This window comes from Onychomys torridus, chromosome 17 (genome assembly GCF_903995425.1).
Source record: "Onychomys torridus chromosome 17, mOncTor1.1, whole genome shotgun sequence".
Lineage (NCBI taxonomy): Eukaryota > Metazoa > Chordata > Mammalia > Rodentia > Cricetidae > Onychomys > Onychomys torridus.
The window spans coordinates 57,921,878-57,945,699 of record NC_050459.1 but is presented as its reverse complement, the minus strand read 5'-3'; the positions used below and the strand labels follow the sequence as shown (position 1 = coordinate 57,945,699).

General features: G+C 37.5%; 1 protein-coding gene across 6 annotated transcripts in view; it reads right to left on the bottom strand.

Annotated features, from left to right (window-relative positions):
* Marchf1 (membrane associated ring-CH-type finger 1) overlaps nt 1-23,822 on the bottom strand; it is a 764,409-nt gene that overhangs the window by 213,283 nt on the left and 527,304 nt on the right. The window lies entirely within an intron of this gene.

Here is a 23,822-nt window from a genome sequence, read left to right as displayed (position 1 = left end):
GCATTCGGAAAATAAACAAGACACTATTGCAAAGTTAACTAAGCAGTAATCTTAGAAAGTTGTACTAAAAAGAAAATCAATTAGTCTCTGTTTAGACTTACTTTCAATATAGTATTTGATGTAGCCTGGCCTTGCCTTAGATTCTCTAAGTAGCCAAGGATGGCCTTTATCTTCTGTTTCCTCCTCCCAAGTTCTTGGATGACAGGTGTGCACCATCACACCCAGTTTCTGCTTAAATCTGTTTAATAAAGTACATCAAATTATGCTATCACTTTGAATATTTTATGCATATAGAATATTACTCTGGTGTACTTGTACAGAGAAATTTGCTGAGTCCTGTCTTAACATTTACTCTTTGCACGATTCCTTTCCCAATTAAGTCCAATTTAGTACTGAACTTCAGAGACGTAGTTCTCAAGCAGCTGTGATTTTGTTTCCAGCACTTGGCAATGCTTGGAGATATTTTTTGGCTGTCACAAACAGGGAGGAGGGCATCACTGGCGTTTAGTGAGTAAAGCCTTCATTAAACATTGTGCAATACACAGAGAAGCCTCACACTGCAGAGCTATTTGTTCCGAAATGGCAGTAGTGCTGAGGGGAGGCTGAAGCTTTCATGTCACATAAAATTCAGGCCAAGTGCTGTTGTGGTCTGTCCAGGCTACAACAGCACCACACATTCCCGTGGCAAACTGCAAAAGCACACTTCTGGTTGAGTGTCTGAGTGCTTTCAGGGAGAAGTGATGTTTGGTTAGAAAACTGAGGTGGGAAGCCCTGCTGTGAATACAGGCAGCACCCTCCAAGGGACTGGGACCTGTGTGCCATAAGAGAGAGCAGAAGGGAGGAGCTGGCAAAGTAGAGATACTTTTTGTTTCTTCTCCAACTTCTGCAGCCTTAGATGACAGACTTGCATAAGCAACTCCTCAAGACCTCAGGCTAGGACTTCAGCACTGGCCTCTTTTTCATTTTTGATCTTCTAAATATTTGGACTCAGCAGCTACCCTTTTCTCTGGCTCTCCAGTCTGCAGTTGGACGTTAAGAGACCATTCAGCTTCTGACTGCCATAAATCAAGCCAATAGGTTGCCTGATAATTGTGTACACTTCTTTATTCTGTTTTACTACAGAACCCTGGCTGTTACGACTACACTCAGTTATAAGCAACAGAATTTTTGTCATTATTGTGGAGTCTAGAAATTCAAGATGGAGATAATGGTAGCTCTGGTGTATTACCGGTGACTTTCCCTTAGCGTATCGACAGTACTGCCTTCCCACTATATCTTGAGGTAACAGAAAGAAAAAGGAGCTTCCTCTTGCCCTTTACAAGGGCACTCATCCCATTCGTAACTGCATTTCTTATGTCCTAACTGCCTCCCTAAAGCCCCACTCTCAAACACTAACATCTTGAGGGATGATCTTCTGCCATATGAACTTTGGAGAAAAAGCATTTAGACCATGCAACTGTTTAACAGAAATACAAATTCTTTACATTACCTCTAGCAACTGTGATTTCAAGGGTGTAGATGGAATTTTGGAGTCACTACCCAGACTGTTTTCATCAGGTTCCATTTTCCTTCCTCTCAGATGCCATTTTGAGTCATAAGAACTTATTTCAGGTTCTTCAATCAAATTCAAGACACTTGATCAACAGCATCTAACCTAAGAGTGGTATTTGAGCACACTATTGCAAAGAGCTAGACATGCAGCTACAAATTCCACTTAAAATGTATGAATTTTATATATGCATGCAGCCTGAGGTCAAATAAGTACAAAGACATCACCTAGTGTTTTGTTAGAATCATGGGTTTTGAACCAGACCTACAAATTCACAATCCACATTTTTACATAATCCTTGATGTTAATTATATAGGTTTAAATGAAATGATCAATCTAAACATTGTGAATAAGTTATCTGGTATAGAAAATCATGTTTAGAAATCATTGAGATGGTGTTAATTATGTCAATGAAATCAACTGGACAGCAAGGAGAGCAGGAAATAATATAATGCAAGAAATCCCCTAGAAGACACAAGAATTGGCTTAAAGTATATTCACTGTCAGTTTCTAGGTAACTACCTCTACATTTAATTCAGAAGATTGAAACACCAGTTACTATGACACCGTTTGGTGCACATGGTGGACACAGGTATGATCAGGACAGGCCAGTTGGCTCACCTGAAGGCTCTAGAGAAAACTCCACTCCCAGCCTCATTCTTCATGGGACAACCACAAGTTCCTTCCTTGTGAGGGTAGGCATAAGGGTCTTGTTACTTGGAGGCCATCCACCTCCAAAGTAGGCCAAATGTAGGTCCAGAGACCAGTTGTATTCTTTTCCATATATTTCTCTTCTGTCTTCATAGCAGCATCATTCAATGAAAGCTCACAATCCTTTAAGTCAAATATCCAGCTACCCACCAAAGAAAAGTGCTTTGCTTATTGGGATTATATAGGTAAGACTCATTTTCTAAGGTCACTTGTCACATGATAAGACCAAAATCCATTATGTCCACAGATGAGGAGATCTTATCAGGGACAGGATGTTTTTCATGGCTTCTTAGAATTGTGTCCTCCCTGCAGGTCTGCTGAACTGAATCTCTGCATCATAAAACAAAGGAAGGAAGTAGGGAAATGTGCTGGTGTATTTCTACACCTGCCCCTGGATACTTCCACAGAGCTCTACTTTGTTTGCCAAGTATGTATTTAATGTGCTGAAACTGAATGGGAAGCTTTCAGTCTTAAAGGTTTAAGCAAGTGGGACAGTTTAAAACAGCTGCTGTGTACAGTGGGGGTCAGAGATGAACAGAGAAACAATGAAAGAAGCTTTGCAGACCAGTGCTGGGCCCCTCAGTAGTGGTACTGCTTCAGGAAGCAGGGGTGTTTCATGTAGGGGGAGCAGTCATGGGCTGAAAGAGACCTGATAGAAATGCAGGAAGGCAGAAGGACTACTGTTTCTCAATACTATTAGGAACTGGTCATCTTCCAAGGTCACTCCTTTACCAGTGAGTTCAAACAATTATCTGCGAAAAGGTAGTGCTATTGATTTATTTATCATTACCTAAAAACTGGTATGAAAAGTATAATGAACCATCTGTACATGAGAATTTCATGTAAGTGGATGATACCATTTACTGAATTATTTCTGTGATTTTTATAAAGCACAGGAAGACAATATTTTTCCATATTCTATGAGATTGTAAAGCAAAGGCCACTGTTAACTTGTTAACAGTGGAGGCTTCCCGAGCAAGCTTAATAAAGACATTCAAACAGTAGAGAATAGTGGGTCAATTATTTTACCTTCATTCACACTTTATTACAGATAAGAGATTGTGAAGTATGAGACTGACAAAAACAATGGATGACATCTCATCTGTCACAAGTCTCCTGGGCACAGTAGCCTTGGGAGGACGGGCTGTGTCCTTCACACTTCTCACCCTGGTGCACACAGCCCAGAGAAGCAAGAAGCAGGCTTTCTGTCTTGTGGGTGTCACACTCCTTAATCTCAGAGCCTGGAATGACAGTATGATGTTTCAGTTTAGGTTTAGGTTGATGTTCTGCTTGGGTTTACTGTAGTGATTTTAGAAAAATGTGAAAGAGATTGCTGTTATTAACAAGTATTCGTCTGATGAAAGTGATACCTTATCCTTGAATGTCAGCTAAAATAGTTATAATAAACAGACTTTATGTGCAACAACATCCTTTTGCTGTAGTTCTGAATTTCTTGCTTAAAAATACTTATTTATTTAGTATGCATGTGTTTCTGACATATATACACATGTACCTGATGCATCAACATTAGGTATCTTTCTCTACTGCTTGCCATCTTATTATTATTTGTTTTTGAGACAGTCTTTTTACCAGATTTGATACTAAACAAATTGGCTGGCTTGAAAGCACAAGAATTGTCCCACGTCTGCCTCCCCAATGTCAGTATTATATGTGCACACCATTGCGTCTAGATTTTTACATAGGTGCTGCTGATCTGAACTCAGGTGTCCTGACCCCAGTGTAAAAACTGCTTTACCAACTGAGCTATCACTCTAGTCTTGCAATTCATGTAAGACACTCTTTTTTTTTTTTTTTTTTTTTTTGGTTTTTTGAGACAGGGTTTCTCTGTGTAGCATTGTGCCTTTCATGGATCTTGCTCTGTAGACCAGGCTGGCCTCGAACTCACAGAGATCCACCTGCATCTGCCTCATGAGTGCTGGGATTAAAGGAGTGCACCACCAACACCCAGCACAAGATACTCTTAAAGATGGTTAGAAAGAATTTTCCTATGAAAAGTGTATCATTTAACTTATCAGAAAGAGAGCCAAAAGTTCTGTGTTCCTGCTTTGATAATTTATCAGAAAGATAGTCAAAAGTTCTCTGCATCTGTTTTCCTTCAGACCTTTCTTGAGTGTGAGAATATGTTTTTACAATGAGATAAAAATACTAAATGTGATTCTGAGTGATGTTTCTCATGTCCTTAGAAAGAGACCTCGCCTCTAACAAGAGAAAATGGGGATCATATTTATCTTTCTGTTTTTTAAAATGTGTGTTAACTACATTTATTGTCTTTGAGTTCTATTTCAGTTGATTTAAGAAAGCACAGGGGAAGCATGATGGATGGACATCTTTAGAATCTGTCCCTTTCTTTAGTTCTTTGCGTGTGATCCCTAGAAAACCACTGCAGAGGAAGACAAAGGTAAAATCCGTGAGGAGCAAATGAAGTAATGCTTAGTTCCTGTTCTTAAGTATTATCCGTGTTAGTATGTTGACACATCTTCATCTCATTTTCCCAGTATGGCAAGACAGCCATTATTATTCATATTTCCAAAGGAGGAAGTGAGACTAAAAACATGTAGGGGTATTTTGATAGTGTTCAATGCAAATCTGGAATTTCTAAATAAAGTTATTTATACTACTTTCCCTAGAGAAGTTATCATACACCACTTCTCTATCCCAGACACTCTATTGGGTCCTCCTTCTATCCAATAACAAACATACTGGTCACTATTTTCGACCAGACCAGCCTCCACTTCATGTGCAGTACAAGGGGCTGCCCATGCACAAGTCAACTCCCACTTGATAGCTATTGCCTTACTGCTCCTTCTTCATGAACTCTGTTCCCACCAATATCTCCATGGCCTGCTTTCTTAGCAAGAATCACATGTGAAAGAATGGGTCCACATTTTACTTGCTTGTTATCCCATCACATGGGCCTTTAATTATCATTCCCATACCCAGCTTTAGTGTCATCACGTCACTGATGTGTGGATTTGGTTTTGTTGTGTCCCCATTCTCTATGCATGAGAACAGGATCTTGTTTTGCTCAGTGTGATGTCCCCTATGCTTAGACTGCAGCCTGTCATATGACAATCACCTCAATCCTATTAAATGAACATATGAATTATTAACATTTTATACAGCAAAGGAATTTACTGTTTGCAGCTTGTTATGATCTCATATCCAGCACTGAAAAATTCAAGAGGAATTTGTTGCCAATCATCTTTGAGGTGAGCAACTGTGGAGATATTATTTTCAGGTATAGAAAGGCTTCATTTTCTAGATAATAAAGCCAAGGCATTTAAAGTTTTCTATTTTGGAGGAAATACTATAGTTTTAAGGATAAAATAGGATGAAAATCTATGTGAGTTAATAGAGGAAAGAGGAGGTCAAAATATGCAATCATTGTAGTACCAGTGATTGGTGGGCAGGAAGAGGAGGGACTTCTCATGCCCCAAAGTTTTGCAGTGCATGCTTTTAACTTTAAAATATATTCTCTAAGATTTCATACATATGTACTATAAAATACAATAACTACCCATTCCCTCTTGCATCCTACTCTTCAGTACAGATTTCACTGGTGATATTTTAGGGAAGAATTTCCTTCTCACACATGAATGTAAAGACTGTATCTTATGACAACAGCCAAGCTTAGCCTTTTCCTTTTTCTCACAGAAAGGACCACATAAATATTTAGAAGGCTTGAAACTCACATTTCCAGGGAAAAAGGAGAAATATATTGAAGAGAATTTATGTCTGCTTGAGAGAAGAATCAAGATTTTTTTCCAGTCTGCCATTACAGTGCTACATCTAACAAAAGGAAAATCTGTCAACATTCAAAACAGTGAAATGTTTTTGTTTCCAATCATCCTGAAGAATTCACTGAAAGTAACTCATGATTTGACTCATTAACCTGGTTTCTACTAAGGTCATGAAAATTAAGGTCATGATATGGATATTAATCATTTCAGGTATTAGTCTATAATCTAAGCATTTTCTAGGTGGGCCATGCACCCTATGTATTCTTTATGTCTCTCTCAGCATCCCTATTGACCAGTGATTACCATAGCTTTAGCCCACAAAGAGATCACCTATGATCACCTCTGTGCCCTTTCTTTTCACTTTAGAGATGAACAAATGATCTACCTTCACCAATCACCAGCTCCATGCACAGAACACGGTGAGGGCCTTCTTGTCTTTATGTGCCTGAGCTCTATGATGACCACAATTGCAATCTGCTTGGAGACAGCCAGAATGCTCTAACAATTAGGAATAGAATCTAAATCTTTTGTTCCTGGTTATGTGATTGCAATTTACTAAAGTCATATGGTAAAAGAAGAAAATTATTTAAGAATTTCACTTGAGAAAATGCACAAAAGACACAGCAATGTTCGGTTTTTACTTTTACTCAGATTCAGGCCTTTCACCTTTCCTGAAGTAGATGCTGCTTCTTCATTTACTATGGGGTTAAATGTCCATCAAGCTTATTGTAAATCGAAAAAATACTTAATTCATTTAACCTACAGAGCTTAAATAGTCTTTCTTTCCTAAGACTGTTATGCCTGGATATTGTCAATGATATCTAAAATAAAGCTTATTTTTTATGATAAAGAGTTAAACATGACATTCACATGAAATAAAGGTATTTCACAGAAATATAGGGCAAATCCACAAAACCCAATGTTCCCAAATTGTTGGCAAAAATGTACTTTATACACTATCCATTTTTCACTGTCAACATTGCATGTCTCTTGGGAACTGCGGCTTGCTTCTGTTGTCCACCATTGTGAGAAATTATTACATGGCTTATCCTAGCCTGGATGAAGATCAAAATTCTAACCCAGAAATACAGTTAAATGCATGCCACTTTGGGACCATCATAAAGTTGGAAAATCTTAAGTCAAACCTTTTAAGTGAAGGATTGTCTGCACTTAACTGTTTTCATGCCTTCCTAGGGATAAGAACTTGTCACTTATGCGCATTCTCCTGCTATCCTTCTCCATCCACTGGGGTGTTATAGTTCCACTTATTTCTCCATATTTATAACACAGCACAGTGCCCTACACATGGAAGGCATTCTAATTATTTTCAATGGTAGTTCAAATTATGTAAGCAAGACAAATGTGCAGAGGTACCTAGCAACACAGCTGTAGGGTTCTGTGTTGGACATTGACTGTAGAATAAATAAAAACAATATTTGAATTAAGTGTCCATTCTCTATTTCCACAGAAGTGAAATGGGCATCTGGCATTATGGAAAACTTGTGTTATTTATTCTACTTTCAAGATAATGATTTCATCCTTTGTCTTTTCAACTTTTTAAAAGAACTTTTGCTTTTTAAGTCAACTCATTTACAAAATAAATAATTTGTAATTAATATTTAAAGAGGAAAAGATATAAATTTTCAATGCACATGATTCAAGACAGAAAGAATTTTATGATTATCTGGCTCTGGGTCAAGACACTGCTTTCTCAGAAGCTTTGGTCAATGAATCATGTCCAACTTACATGCTAATTTCCATCATGATAAGGTTATGCCTTCTAAGAAGATGAATGGACCTTTCAAATGGTAGTTTTGCTGTCTGAATTTGCCATGAATATAAACTCCTCCAAAAGATATTTTTCCTTTGCTAATGATGGACTATTTCATTCACTCTTTTTTTTTTTAAATGATGAATGGTTGAATATAGAAGTTGAAAATACAGGATGAAATTACATATCTATTTTTCTCTCACTTGTCTGGAACATTTAAGGCCCAGTAACTTTGCAGATGTGCTGGGTTATGGATTAAAAAGCCCTGACATTTAGTATATGCGTACAATGCATTTTCATCAGGTCCCCGGTTCCTCCCCTTCAATGCCATTCCTTCCCTGTCACCTTCTCTCTCCTAAGTTCATGCCCTCTATTTTCTTCTGTAAGCCTACTGAGTCCCCTTAGTGCTGCCTCTGTGCACATGGGCTGGAGATCATCATACCCTTGGAAAAACTGTCTCTACTCTCCCAGGATTTTGTGTAAAATGTGTATTTTATTTACAATGTAAAAACAATAATACATGCAAAAGTTGTTCTTTGATCATCCCTTAGACGTATACTGTGCCTTTTGGTTGCTGTAACCCCCCTGCGCTTCCTTTCATGTCTCTGGTACCAGTTCTACTACCACACCTTATTACAAGAGCCTTTCCCACATTCATGTCTTTTCCTCTTGTGACACACTTGTGTGAGAGGGGTGTAGAGCTTCCACTGGAACCTGGCAGGCTCAGCAGTAGGTACACAGCTGAGGACAACTTTTAAAGTCGTGGTAGGTTTGATGCACTTGTATACTGTAATAAAGTTAATGCAGAGTGGAACACAAACCTGTTTATCTAGTATAAAATAATAACTCACTATCCTTTACAAACTATTTTAATAACTAGCTTTAATCTATATAATTTTCTTCCTCTTTTGACTGATTCAAGCTCATGTGAGATTGCGTGTTGTTCAAGCTCTGAATCTTAACTGTTACTTATGAGTGACTCTTACAGAGCTGCTAAAGAGAAAAGTAGGGGGAAACCCTCAGAGCCAGAGAGCATCGAGTCTGATTTCTCTCAGGCTCAGAGATATAAAATGCTGCCTCCTCTTCAGTGGCCATCACCAATGAAAATCAAATAAAGAAATAGAACAGCTATGTAGAATTTGCTTTTTACCAGTTCCTCTTCCTGAAGTAAACACTTCTTATTTTGGAGGAGCTGAACTTATCCTCCTCTCTTAAATTCAGGACCCCACAGCCTGAACTCATCTAATGAGAGATCTTCTCTCCAGTTGTTGGTGTGAGGTTGGCCTCATATCCTATGTTAGACAAAACTGGGATATATAGATGGAGTTCAAAAATGTATTCGCAACCCAGGGTGAGACAGGCAGCCCTGGTTAAACTCAGTATCATAAAACCAAAAAAAAAAAAAAAAACATGCAAATGAAAGAAAGTGACTTGTAGGGAGGACGCACAGTTGAAAAGAGTCAGAGAAGATGGTGAGTGAGAACAACCAGAATGTTTTATATGGATGTATGAAACTGTCAAAGAATAGATTTAACAGAGTTTAATAAATTATTGGAGTTGATTGGTCGGTTATAGACATTTTATCCACTAGCATATAAAATAAGACACGTAGAGAGATATGAAATCAGTTATTGAGCTGATACTACTTTTACAAAAAAGATTTAAAAAAGGACTTGTGGTTGTTTAATACGTAAACTTCAGAATTATGAGCCATACCTTCATAAACTAGGATATCTAGCCTGGAGAATCTTTTCATTGTATGTGGCTATGAGTGGAAGACAAGAAAGATGTTCCTGGAATCCAGTATAGAAAGATGTCAATTAGCTTATGAAATCACTCTTAGATAGGACATGGATCTATTTCTGTCCAGTGGAATAAGTTGTATTGCTATTGTGCCCCCTTCAGTATTTACTAAAATGTAATTTGCAGGTTGATATGATTCTTTTTAATATTTTCATTACCATTTTGAATATCTTGTTGCCTATACCCAGTATTAGATAACCAATGGCTCTTTACTCATGAGGATACCTTCTACACCTGTTGGATGTGAAGACTCATGATTCAAAAATTCTAGACTTGAAGGGGCAGTAAGCAAGATGAAAATATTTCCTTTTAAAAGTGGGAAATTGCAGCTTTGATTTTTGTAAGGAATAATTGGTTAGTAGAAGAATATGTTTAAGAAAATCACCTTTGAAAATAATGTATGGATAGATCCAGTGGGTGAACTTATTGTCTGATTCCAAGCAAGCCTTCTTTCTTCTGATAACAGAACTATTGTTTCTTTTTCTTTTTTTTTGAGCTGGGGATCGAACCCAGGTCCTTGTGCTTGCTAGGCGAGCACTCTACCACTGAGCTAAATCCCCAACCCCAGAACTATTGTTTCTTTAAGTAAGTTGTTCTCTAAAGAATGACAGAGCCGTCTTTGCGGTGGTGTCCTCATGAACTTGGCATGGCCAGTAGGAGCATGACATGTCATTTCTTATGTGTCATTGTGCTTGTTTGAAGAATGTGTTTGGAATTGATCAGGGTCAGTTAGTCTCTCTGTTGTATATTTTCTGGGAGTGCCTAGAGGGAGAAGTTCTTTTACTCATGGATCAATATCCTGGACGACTATAAGTCTTGGGTATTTTAAGTTATAAGGAAAGGACATTTTTAAAAGAATGCAGAAAATAGTCTTTACTCAGATTCTGTCAGTCATGCAGTCAGAGTTTGTCTGGTCTTTTCGGTAGGTGAATTTCACTTCAAAGAAAGAAAACCTCTGCCCTGATTCATTTGCAATCATCCGGATGTCTGCCATTCAAATTCACTAACGTTGTCATAACCCTGTTTATTGGTGTAAACAGGCAAAAGTTGTCATAAGAACTGAGAGTTAGGAGTTAGTTGAAATGAGAGACTCAAAGATGGCAAGTGACCTACCTTTGCTAAAATAGCAGGGGCAAGAAATACTCAAGAAACGAGGTGAGCACAGTGAATTCTACACGTCACCTTGTCAAGGTTCAGCTTTTTCTGCCATGGGACTCAAGGAGAAGGAAAATGGGAAGGAGAAGGGGAAACAGAAAAAGGGCCAGAGGCAAAATGAATCCTGCTTGGAGAAGCCATGTGTCAGTCCTATCCACCATGGTTGAACTCCAGCCACAGATCACCTTTGTGAAGACTGCTATCACCAGTGGAAGGAGACTGCCCGAGGCATTCTCGAGGATTTTTCTTTTCATTTCTAACAGGTGAAATCAGATAAGCTCAGAATTTTGTTCAGCTTTACCTCAGCTGCTTCTTTCCCTCTGGGCTATTTCATGTGACATTCACCTTAAGATCAAACAGTTTCCTGTAACTGGTTCTCTCATATCAAAGCACAGGTTCTTGAGACACATGTTCAATGAGCTAGAAAAATATAGATATAAAAACTCCAAGGAAGTTGTTTCCCATTATTACCTTTAAAACTGGGACTATTGACTCCATTAAAAGAGGAAAACAATTCTCTCTGTCAGAAAGGAAGAGTTTCCGTTTCACAGCCATCCTTGATGATGTAGGAAATGGGCAGGAAGAAGGACAGATTCAAAGATAGGACAAAAAAAGTCTTGATTCAAAGATATGACAAATGGTTTGCCAGGAAGCAGTGACTTGGGGCACATCAGCAGTAAGTGACAGGAAAAGGCCTCAAGGAGCATGATGTTATTTAGAAATGAGGTGACAGGCAGTATACAGTGACTAGGAGACAGTTATTATCTAAGTCCTGCAAGGTCATAGTCAAGCAGAAATATATTAGTGAGGATGGGGAATATAAAGGAAAGTGTATGCTTTAATGACCAGTAGGTTTAGTGACATCGGGAAGAAAGGCTAGGAAATATTGATCCTGGGATTTAAGACCGTAGAGCTCAATGGGATCGCAGGAGAGGTGAGAATTTATCTCAGTAGAACTGAGGGACACAGGAGACTATCAATGCAAAAAAATTTGTCCTAGTAAAACATAATAAAACAGAGACACAGATTATTAAAATTAACAGTACTAAACAAAAATAAATGTAAAGATACAAGGAAAGTTCAGAATCATGGATGATTTAAATTCTGCATTTGATAGATAATATTAACACAGCAGCTAATGCTTATTTATCTGACCTATGACTTTTCAGTGTTGCTATATTAATGCTATTTAATTTTAAACATAATATTACAAAGTACAAACCACTATTGGCCTTTTGCAGATTGAAGTTCAGAATACAGTAACTTTAAAGACCATAGAGCTCATAAACAGCAATTAAAAATTTGTAACCACTGGAGTTCTAAAGAGTAGACAGCAGAATGCATTCCTGCTTTATACAGGAGAACTTTTAAGATATTGAGTAGTTCCCTGGGTTCTTGGAAGGGATGGTATTTCTGGATATAGGCCAAGTTTATATGACAGATACCAGGAGACACCACAGAGCTGGCCTAAGAATTGAGTTGAGGACTTCCCTGAATGTGATCCATGCTTCCTTGAATATAACTGAAACTCTGTACACTGCTCTTCTCAGAAAATTCACTGCCTCTGCCACCAGACCCATCAGCCTTATCTTCCAGTTTACCTGGAATCAAAGTCACAAGAGCATCTTTTCCATAGAACCAACAGAGGGACTAGGGTGAGGGAATTATGCAACTTGTCATGAAAATAAAAGGAGGCCTCTCTCTTAAGGACGTGCACACCCTGGGCTAGTGCCTACTGGAAAGTCTTCTTATGTTTTCCACAGGATACCTGTTTTCTGCATTCTATCTGCATCATTCCTTGATGCTAATATCAGGAAAAAGAAATGACCTTATAGATAGGAAGATCAATGCTTTTTTAATCCACCAAATCATTCCAAGTTTACTGAATACATTGAAAACATTAGAACTATTTGTCATGTAACATCAGGTTTTTAGCCAGATACAAATTGAAAACTACCATTATATCTATTTATACCTAAGACACTGACATAGGAGTTTTAATAATTCTCTTGCTGTTTTGTTCTACATTTCTAGAACATTAAAAGTGGATAACAGTGACATTTCATGGAGCCACCGTACTCAGTAATCAGGAAGTATTTGTAGATGCTTACAAGGCAAAAATGTAAAATGCAGTCAATAGACACATTCTTCAAATAATTGTCAACTGAAGGGGATTTTTTCCTTGAATTTCTACTTTTTACATAGAATCCAATTTTTAACAAAATTCATTCCAATTTAAATATTCTTGAATTATATGTCTCTCAAGCATTCTCTGAGAAAGCCCATCACACACTTCAAAATTTCTGTCTGCTTTGTAGGCCTCCCAACCTCTTTCATGTAAAACACTCCTTGCTCCCAATCAGTATCCTTTGTACCAGCCCTGATATTGGCTGCACAATAGAGAAATGTATTCACAGACATACTGTGATGAAAGACTTGCCTGAGGCATAATTAGTGTTCAATAAAACACTGAAGTAGTTACTCTTAATTATTACATGGAATGAATATGTAGATCTAATGCTGTTGGAAATTGGAATCACTGATTTGAGTATTTAAGGTTGCTAAGACTTAAGTGTTTCAACCTGAAGCTCCCCACAATAACACAAGATAAATGACATAAGTGTCATTACTCCCCAACTATATAAATTATAATTTGAAATTTTCCTCCTAATTTCCAATCCCGGCATCCACAGTTCAGTTATTCACTCTATTGTTTGCTCTGATTCAAAGCCTGTCACAGGCATTTTAGTTTAAAGAGTTGATAAGAACACCCAAACAATCATCACAGGAAGGGAGTGTCTAAAATACTCCTACAAAAGTCCTGTGAGGGAGAGAGGGTTTACTGTGGCTCACTGTTCCAGAGGGATATAATTCTTCATGGTGGGGAGGACATGTCAGCATGCAGGGAAGGCATGGTCACAAGAACAGAAGGCTTACTAATCATGCTGCAATTATACTCAGTAAGCAGGAAGTGAGATCACTTTTTACAGATTTAGGGCCTGCCTCCAGTTCCTCACTTCCTCCTGTAAGGCTTCATGCCCTAAAGATTTCACAACCTTCCTAAACAGCTCCACCAGCTTGGGACCAAGTCTTGCAACAAGAGAACTATGGGGGCATTATACATTCAAACCACAACAGGGAGCCTTTCCTTACACTTCGGTAAGTATTGCCAAATCTTAATACAAAACTATTTCTCTATTATTCTCATTGTATAGGATGCATAAGAAAATGAGGATAAAATTTTGAATCATTTAATTAAGAAATAGTGTAAGAATAAAGGGAAAATTATATTAAGCAGCTTCTAATAGAAAAATCAATAGGTTAATTCTTCTTGACATTAATAAAGGAAACATAGAAAACTTAACTTATTCCAATAATGCATTTTAAGTGGTAAAAGGGACAAGTTACCCCTAATGTAGCAGAACATAAAGGCAATGAGACAGACTAGCTGTCCCCTAATAATACCCACGTAAGCATATGCAATACCTGTGGATATTTTCCACCGTGACAAAACACCTTTATATGTGATTAAGGATGCTGAAGTAGAAGGAATATTCTGAATTACCAAAATGATCAAAGTAAGTTCAATAAAATAAAAAATGATTACCTTTATGTAAGAAAGGTAGGAGGGTCAAAATTCATGAGGGATCTATGAGAAGGGACTCAGAGAGAAAGAGAGAGAGAAAGAGGGAGGAAAGACCAAAAGGAAGAAGAAGGAAAGATAGATAGATAGATAGATAGATAGATAGATAGATAGATAGATAGACAGATAGATAAATGGCTAGACAAATGATGGATGGATGGGTGGATGGATGGATGGATGGATGGACAGATGATAGATAATGGATAGCTGTCTAGACAGATATATGATACATAGATAGGGAGAGAGAGAGAGAGAGAGAGAGAGAGAGAGAGAGAGAGAGAGAGAGAGGCAGACAGATAGAAACAGGAGAGAGAAGATGGAGGAGGAAAAGCCTGGAGTCATAGAGTACTCTGAAAGATGGAAGTGTGATATTCTCTTAAATTTTGAAAACTAGTTCAGTCCTTAATTTTAGGAACTATTGATGTTAAAGAATACAAGATAATAAATTTATGTTGTTTTTAAGCCACTGTATTTGTGGTAATTTTGATAGTACAAAAAGGAAATGAATGGGTATTTATGATTACTTTTTCAATTTTGACATTTTGCAACATTATTGGAAATTAAATTAAGCATATAATAATTGAGGTTGGATTTGGTATAAACAGATTTGAGGTATATAGATACCAAAATTATTTTAAAGGGATACTTCAAATTTGTTAAGAACAAACAAACATAAAAATCTGCTCTCAATATTGCAGAATAATAAACAATGATGAATAAGAAAATAATATGTGATTTTTAAATTTGTGTTGCAAGCATTTCTGGTCTTATTATATTATATAGTAGTACATATATAAATAAATATCTAATGTTTATGAAATCAAGAGCTTTGTCATGCTATTGCTAGAAAGCTCATTAAAATTTATGTATGACCCTCTGCATATGGGAGAGAGTAGTTAGGTCTGTTCGAGGGGCTACTGGCAGTGTGATTAGGATCTATCCCTGGTGCATGAGTTGTCTTTCTGGATCCCATTATCCATGGTCAGACACTTTGTTCACCCTTGACCAAGCCGGGAGGGGCTTGGTCCTTCCTCAACTGAATGTACCAGGCTTAGCTGTTCCCCCATGGGAGAACTTACCCTTTTTGAGGAGGGGATGAGGGTTGAGTTGGGGAGGAAGTGGGAGGAGGGATGAGTGGGGGATCTGTGGTTGGTATGTAAAGTGAATAAAAAATATTATAGATATATATCCTTTGTTATCCAATATCAAATTTTCAGTCCTAAAAAGATATATACATATAACACTTTATTATATAGTCTGAAAAGGGCACATTTAGAACATATATGTATATATCTATATGTGCCATGAATTTGGAGCAAGAAGGGGTATTCAAAGATTTGAAGGGAGAAAAGAGAAGGGACAAAGGAAAAAGTGCAATTATATTATAATTTTAAAAATTAAAAAAATTCTATTTGGTATGTTGTCACAGTTTTCAATTAAACAGTTTTTTCCTATGACATTTTTTTTTCTGCAGAAATGACAAAAAAATTGTAAAATTTATATGGCCTCTCAAAGCATCTCAAATTGTTAAAAAACTTGAAACAGAAATAAAAATTGTTGACCTTGCCTCAACCTTTGAAATCAACTACAAAGTAACAGTCATAAATATCTTTGATATTTACATAAAGACAGATCAGTAGCCAGTAGAACCAAATAGATTATATAGGAATAAACTCTTGAGTATATTTTTAAATGATATTTTTATTTTTTATATATACTTTATATATAAATACTTTTATATAAACCCTTTTATTTTAGATTATAATGTAATAGCATTTCTCCCTTCTCTTTCCTCCCTCCAAATCTTCCCACATACCTCCCCATGTTTTCTTTCAAATTCATGGTCTCTGTTTTCATTAATGTATTTTATATACATGTGTCTATATATATACACATATATTCCCAAGTATGAAACTTCTCAGTGTAATGATACTTATATGTATGGCTCAAGTTTGACCATTTGGTATTGGATAACTAATTAGTATGTTTCATGATGTCCCGTTTATTAAGTTGGTCTTAGTGCCTGTACTATTGGTGTCCTGTTCAGGAAGTTGTCTCCTGTGCCTATGCATTTAAGGCTATTTCCCACCTTCTCTTCTATCATGTTCAGTGTGTATCTGGATTTATGTCTTTTATCCACTTTTATCCACTTGAACTTTTATCCACTTGAACTGGAGGTTTGTACAGGGTGATAGATATGGATCTATTTGCATTCTTCTACATGCTGACATCCAGTTAAATCAGCACCATTTGTTGAAGATGCTTCCTTTTCTCCATTGTATAATTTTGGCTTCTTTGTCAAAAATCAGGTGTCCACAGGTATGTGGATTTACATCTGGGTCTTCAGTTTGATTCCACTGATCAGCTTGTTTGTTTTTATGTCTATACCATGCAATTTTATTATTATAGCTCTCTCTCCAGTAGAGCTTGAAATCAGGAGACCTGTCCTTTCTTGAACAGACACAGAGGAGAAGTGGATAGGGGGTGGGAACAGAGAGGGGGTGAGGGATTGACTGGGAGGTGAGGAGGGAAGTTAAACTGCAGCTGGGATGTAAGTACATAAATAAATGAAAAAATATGAAATTCAAATAAAAAGAGTGTCACTCTTCCCTTAAATGGAAAGACATTTTGATACAGACTGTGATATGGATGAACTTTGAGGACATTTTGCTAGGTGTCATAAGCTAGGCAGGAATACTGTGTGATTCTACTCATCTAAGCATATAAAGCAGTAAAAATCATAGAAATGGAAAATAGAATGATTATTTCTAAGGGTTAGGAACTGGGGAGGCAGAATTAGAATTAATGGATAGAGATTTAGATTTGCATAATGCACACCTGTTTCACGACAATGTGGCTATACTTAGCACTACTCAAATTCACACTTAAAAATGTTTAAGGTGACAAAATTAATGTTATAAAATTTTTTACGGTAATTAAAAACTCCTGTTTGAGTTTGAAATGGTTATAAACTTGCACAGGAGATATAGGGCTACAGCAAAAATGTAACCCTGATATTAGCATTTTAACTAAGGATATTTGTCAAAATGAATAACTTAACATCTACACAAAAATTAACCAAACTATAATTATGATATCATAACTTTTTCCTCATATCTGACTATAACTTGTACCCATTGATCAATATTTCCATTCCCTCTGTACTCCTCCACGACTCTGAATAAACTAATGGATGGTGTACAAGCCACACTTACACAGACACCTTCTCCCCCCATACACATACACCACATACTACACACCACACACACAGACATACTACACACATCACACACAAACATCCCATACACCACACACCCACACACATCATAGCCACACATATCACATACACACACTCCCTCCCCACCTGCGTCATACATACATACCAATTGTATGTATGAGATATGAGAAGGACACAATTCTGTTATCCTTAAGTACATAGAAGGAACTGAAGACCATTGTGGAAAATGGAACAAGTCAGTCTCAGTAGGATAATTGTGCCACACAATCCCACAAACTGAATTTTAAAGGTTGATTTCATAGGAGTTAGGAGGGGAAACATGGTCATATTTTAGAGCATGAAAATAATGTGGGGTAGAAGTTGAAGCAACCTTAAAACACTTTTGCAAAGTAATTAGAAAGTTTTCCATTAAAAATTGCATATCATGTGGAAGTTTGAGTGTCCAGCTCCCACCTGCTCCCACATTAGGAAGGGTTCTTAGGTGGAAGAGAGAGGAATGAGGAAATATTAGGTAGAAAGATCTTGATTAGGAGAAAGAAGGAGACACAGGATACCTTCAGGAGGGCCCTGGGTCCATCCCCAGCAGCCCAGAGCTTTATTCAAAAGGGCTTTCTATAATACACCAAGGGGAGAGGCAAAAAGATGTCCCCTCTGCAAGATCAAAGCACACCGTATAGCCAAGTGTAGACCCTTCCAAACACCTGGTAAACTCATGGCAACATCATCCCATTATGCAGCCCTACTGGGTAAAGCAAGCTCAGATTCTCTGACCCTGAGTAAGGTCTCACTGTGAAGCCTCTGTGGGCCACCACAATATCAGAGTCAAGAGAAGGGATGAACCAGATTCTTGGTCTATTCTCCCTATTTATGAGTTAAATTGTCTATGAGAATTGAGCAGTCTGCGAGGTTAGGTGCTCCAGCATTCCCATTGGGCCTGAAGATTTCTTGAGCCCTCCCTCATCTTCAATACGTGTTGGTGGGGTGGGTTTGATAATCAATGAAGGAAACAGTAGTGGTGAGGCAGGATCGACAGAGCCACAGGGAGTGAAGGCCAAACAAGCCAAGAACAACAAGCCTTCCTTCTTCCATGACCTTTTATCTGGGTGTCGCCCACATTTACTGTGGTTCTTCCCACATCCATCAAGATAGGACTGTGGCCCACAAATGGACCCACAGGCTGGCCTTGTGTAGATAATCCCTCCTTGAGACTGTCTTCCTGCATGATCTCAAACTCCGTTAAGTTGACAACGTTAAATATCAGAGATGGGAAAAGTACTGGCAACTCCTTTACCACAAGAACGTGAGTTTGGTCTCTTGATCCCATGGTGGACAGAGAGAATCAACTCCTGGAAGCTGTCCTCTGACTGACATACAGTCAGTGGCATGTGAACATGTTTACTCACATATATTCCACAATAATAATGAAAATTGAAATATAAAAATAAAAATGTCTAATAAATCCACTCAGTGTGTTGAATAGCAAAACTGAAGAAAACTAGACTACAGCTTAATAGCTAATTTTTTTGCTGTTGTTTAAATTTTTCCAAAAAGACTAGATAAGCAATTACAATTTGTAAAATCAAATCTCTCTATCTTTAAAATGTCAAAAGTAATTGTTCTTTTAAATTACACAACAATATAGGAAGAACCACATGATGGAAGGGGATACTAAGAGGACAGAACCCCAGGACCTATGTACAACCCTGGTGTACCTATGGACACTGGGGATCTTCATGAGGTTTCAGAAGGCAGAATAATTAGTCTGTCTATGCACATTTCCCTTAGATGCTAATAATGTCTTGTCATCTATATATGACCTGAAATAAAAGACCCACATTTCAGAGCCCATCAGTTTTATCTAGTCTAAGACACTAATACGTTGAAAGAATTGTTCTTGGAATTAGACCTGGATACATAATGAACCATAACTACAATATAGCCCAGACACTACACCAAAAGGTTTTGGGTCTTGGGATGGAGGCAGAGGGTGCCTTGAAAGAAGAAGAAACACAGAGCTACACTCTCAGCTTTGGCACGATGGATGAAAATCATGAGGTGACCTGGGGTAAAGCGGGTGGCATACAGGGAATCCAAAGAAGGGCAGTATTTTTTATTAGGAAAACTTTCTCATTAAACACTTTCCAGTAACAAACAGTGTAGTTCCAGTTTCCTCCAATTTAGTTTTGAAAAAAGTATGAAGGGCACTAGTCATGTGTTGACTATTCTTTGGTTTAGCATGAGTGTGGGACTGGCTCTGTTCTGAAGTTGAGTTTGGAATAAAATAAAAGAAGATAGCACTTTTAGTTTTGAAAGCATAATGATGAATGACTTCTGGCACTACTACATGCTAGTTACATGCTTTCATTGTACCGGTGGTTCCCACCATCATAGGTCCCAGATAAAAGCCATACATACATTGCTGAAACCCAAAGACTCACAGAACACACATGCCAAGGGTTATAGGTTTATTTAAAGATGATTATATATGACTCATCATATCTAAATAGTTTCGAGCTGTGGATATTATAAATATTCATATTAACATTTTTGGAGTAATTTGTCAATCAAATATGTTTTTATGGTAGAATCCAGCTTCCCACTAACTCAGAACCACTGCTGATTGACAAGAGCGGTTATTATAGGACTGGGGCAGGAGACTTAGGTGTGGGCTCCCATCAAAAGCAGTTTTCCTTGCAAGAAGCACATCTATCCACTGAGGCATGCTCCATTCCCCACCTCCTTTCCCAGATTCATATTGTATTATCAGTTACTTCCCTACTTTGATTTCTTTCTGATCACCTCTGAAAAAACTAGATCTCCAGTTCCTAAAATAGTACATTTTAGTTTATACTGTTGGATTTCTTTAACAATCACTCCCAAATTTATAGTAAAATTTATAAACTTCATATATTGACACTACATTGTACTAGTCTATAAAAAGTCTCACATTCCTCTTTTTTAGTTTGCAAGTATCAGAAAATGTCTTGCTTCCACATGGTGAGGTTCCCCAACCTCTCCAAACAATAAATATTTCTGAGGCCCTTTCTTGCAGGAAAATAAACCAATGTTGTAATGACACTGCTGTGTCAACATTACAATCCACTATGTTACTCGGGTGTCAAAAGATGGAGTCACTGAACATATTTTTCACTGATTTCCTCCTGTAGTTAATGGCAATGCCTTTATTTACAGACATTATAATCACAAAACTATTTAATTAGCTCATAATGTCTATCACGAAGCCTTTCCCTTGTATACTAATCTTCATGATCTTTAACGAGAGAAAAATTATCTTACTAAGATATAAAAGAAATAACATCTAAATTTTAATTTGACTTGATATTTAGAGTCCAAATAAGAAGGTTTTAGTTTTGGGGGCTTTTCCATGTTTTCTTTTGACATTTTTTCTTATTGTTATTTGTTGTTTTGTTGTTCACTTTTGTTTGTTAAATGTTCTTTGTTTTGAGAGATGAACTGGGGTGGGTGGGGAGGTGGAGAGTTTCTGTGAGGAGTTGGGGAGGCTAAACATGATCAAGGTACACTGTATGGATAATTTTAGTATATAAAGGAGTGGAATAGCTAGTTAAATTTGATTTAATGGCTTGGAAATGTAGTTCTTGTTTGTGGTTTCGATTTTCTGGTGATACACCTAAAATATAAGCTAGGTATAGGCATATATCTTCAACAAATACATACTGATCTTCAGAACCTAGTATTTGCCATGCATATTTCAGCCTCTATCTATAAACTGGTATTAAAATATAGATGTAATTCTTTTATAGCAACATAACTGAATCCCCATCAGATGTATAGCTAAATTCTAACTACTTAATTGGTATCATTTTCTAAAGTACACTGAATGTAATTAACACATTTGAATAACTATTTTAGCTGAAGGGTAAAACATAATCAGTCATCCCTGATTCAGGTGCAAGTTTCTATAGGTGGTAATTACAATTAAACATTAGGAACCACAACACTTAAAAAATACCCATCCTTGCATATGCACTGGTATACATGCAGTGCTTTTCAGATTTGGGGGAGAGTTAGGATAGAAACCCAGGGAGGAAATAAAGCCTACAGGACAACCCATAGGGCCTTAACAAAAGCCTGGCCTGGGGTTTAAATTCACCAAGCTATCATGGGCCTTGATTTGTACATTATTTTCTCAGAAGCAGTACAAAAGTCACTTCTATAAGAAAGAAACCTCCTTCCTCCCTGTCCTTCGAGGGGTGCCAGAATGCACCAAGTCACGGAAGCACTCAGCTTTCCATGCAGCAGAGGCTGAGTAAATGGTACCTTTTCTTTCTTTCTACGAATAGCCAATATGGTTTGTTCAATTAAACTGTAATACAACGTTTGCCCTAAATGAAAAAGGAGAAATAAATTGGCAGTGATGTTGCTTCAATCTGGAGAGGTGAGTTGCCATGGCAACAGGAATATCACCATACTTTTCTCTCCAGTTAGGCAGTGACAGAAACATACTTCACCTACGGAAAACAGCGTTAGAAAATGTCTCAGGTGGTGCTGACATTGGTTGGTTTTGAAACCACTTTCTGGGGACTAGGTCTACTTCAAGGCTTATATTTCTCTCCTGCTAGGTGATGGAAAAGATGTGGGCCCAAGGGGAGAATTTCTCGATGTGCAGGATTTGTCCCTTGAAGCCTTCCTCAGGAGCTCCTCTGGCTTGGAAGATCATTCTGACTGGAGTGACAGAAAACCATTGAGCTCTGCCTGATGCTTCCATTTTCAGCACTTGTTAAAATAAATGCAACATTTATGGAAAGTGGTGCACATGGAGATAACAGCAATAGGAAAATCCTCTGAACTGCATTTTATTTTTGAAGTTTATCTTTATTATTTTTAATTATGTGTATGCGTATATACACACTTAGCAGGGTGTGAGGCTGCTAACTACACGCAGGGACAAAGGACAATAGAGATGACAAGCATCAGGTGTCCCTAGAGGTGGAGTTACATGTGGTTGAGAGCCAAAGTCAGGTCTTCGGTAGGAGCAGCGTGTGCTCTTCATTCCCCAGCTGCCTCTAGCCCTGTATTGTGTATGTGGCACAAACTCCTATGATTCAGGCGGATACTGACAATGAGATCTGTCCTTCCTTAGGCCTGGAGAGAGGGTTCTGTGTTTAACAGCACATGATGCTCTAACAGAGAGCTTGCATTCCATTCCCACATTCACAAGGCGGCTCAAACCACCCTTATCTATATAGTTTCAGGGGAGTCTATGCCTTTTCCTGGCACCACAGGCAGCAAACACATATGTGGTGCATACATACACAAGCAGGTAAAATGCATCTGTACATAAAATAATAACATATCGTAAGAAATAGATGTGCCTCTCTCATTGTTCTCTGTTAGGGTGGGTTTACTGAAAATACATATTATGTGTTTTCCTTTCTGCATAATCCCTCTTTGCTGAATTTTTGTTTCTGAAATTACTCATTTTTTTTTTCTGAGTTACTAGAGCAACTATAATCTGGTCCCACTGTATCTCCTCCTGAGAAAATCCTGGTGGTCTTACATGGGTACAAACTTATATCATAAATTAATAATGACAAATAAAACATGGAACACCAGTTGAATGGACAATATGGCAATAATTCTTTAAAACTTTACAAGCAAATACATGAACACAGATCCACAATAGCACCAGTGAAATGCACAGAGACATCACAACATTCACGGAGTAAAACTGGGTGGCAAAGGTCAAGGGGCTTTTGTTCTTTTCTTCAAGTTTTCCAAATATCATAAATGTGTATTTAATGTCTTTGTATTTAAATGTAGTTTTTGAGACAGGGTCTCACTCTGTAGCCCTGGCTGGCCTGTAATTTATTGTGTAGACTAGGCTGGCCAGGAAACCACAGAGATCCACCTACCACTCCCTCCAGAGTGTACCTCACTCAGTGAAATGCATTTTATTTTTAAAAGGTACATAAATATCAGTATGAAATAACACATGATCTATGAGCTACCTCGGCTTTTAGAATTTGATGGTTCAGAGAGATAAGAGCCCCATAAGTATAGGGTGAGAATTTAAAAAATATCTCATTGTGATAAAGAGCACACTTACACAAAATATATATTAAATAAATTTGGAAATTGAAAGTGATAAAAAGGTAGTATTAAATATTAAAATAAGAAATAGAATAGTTTATGATTTTATTTTAAATACT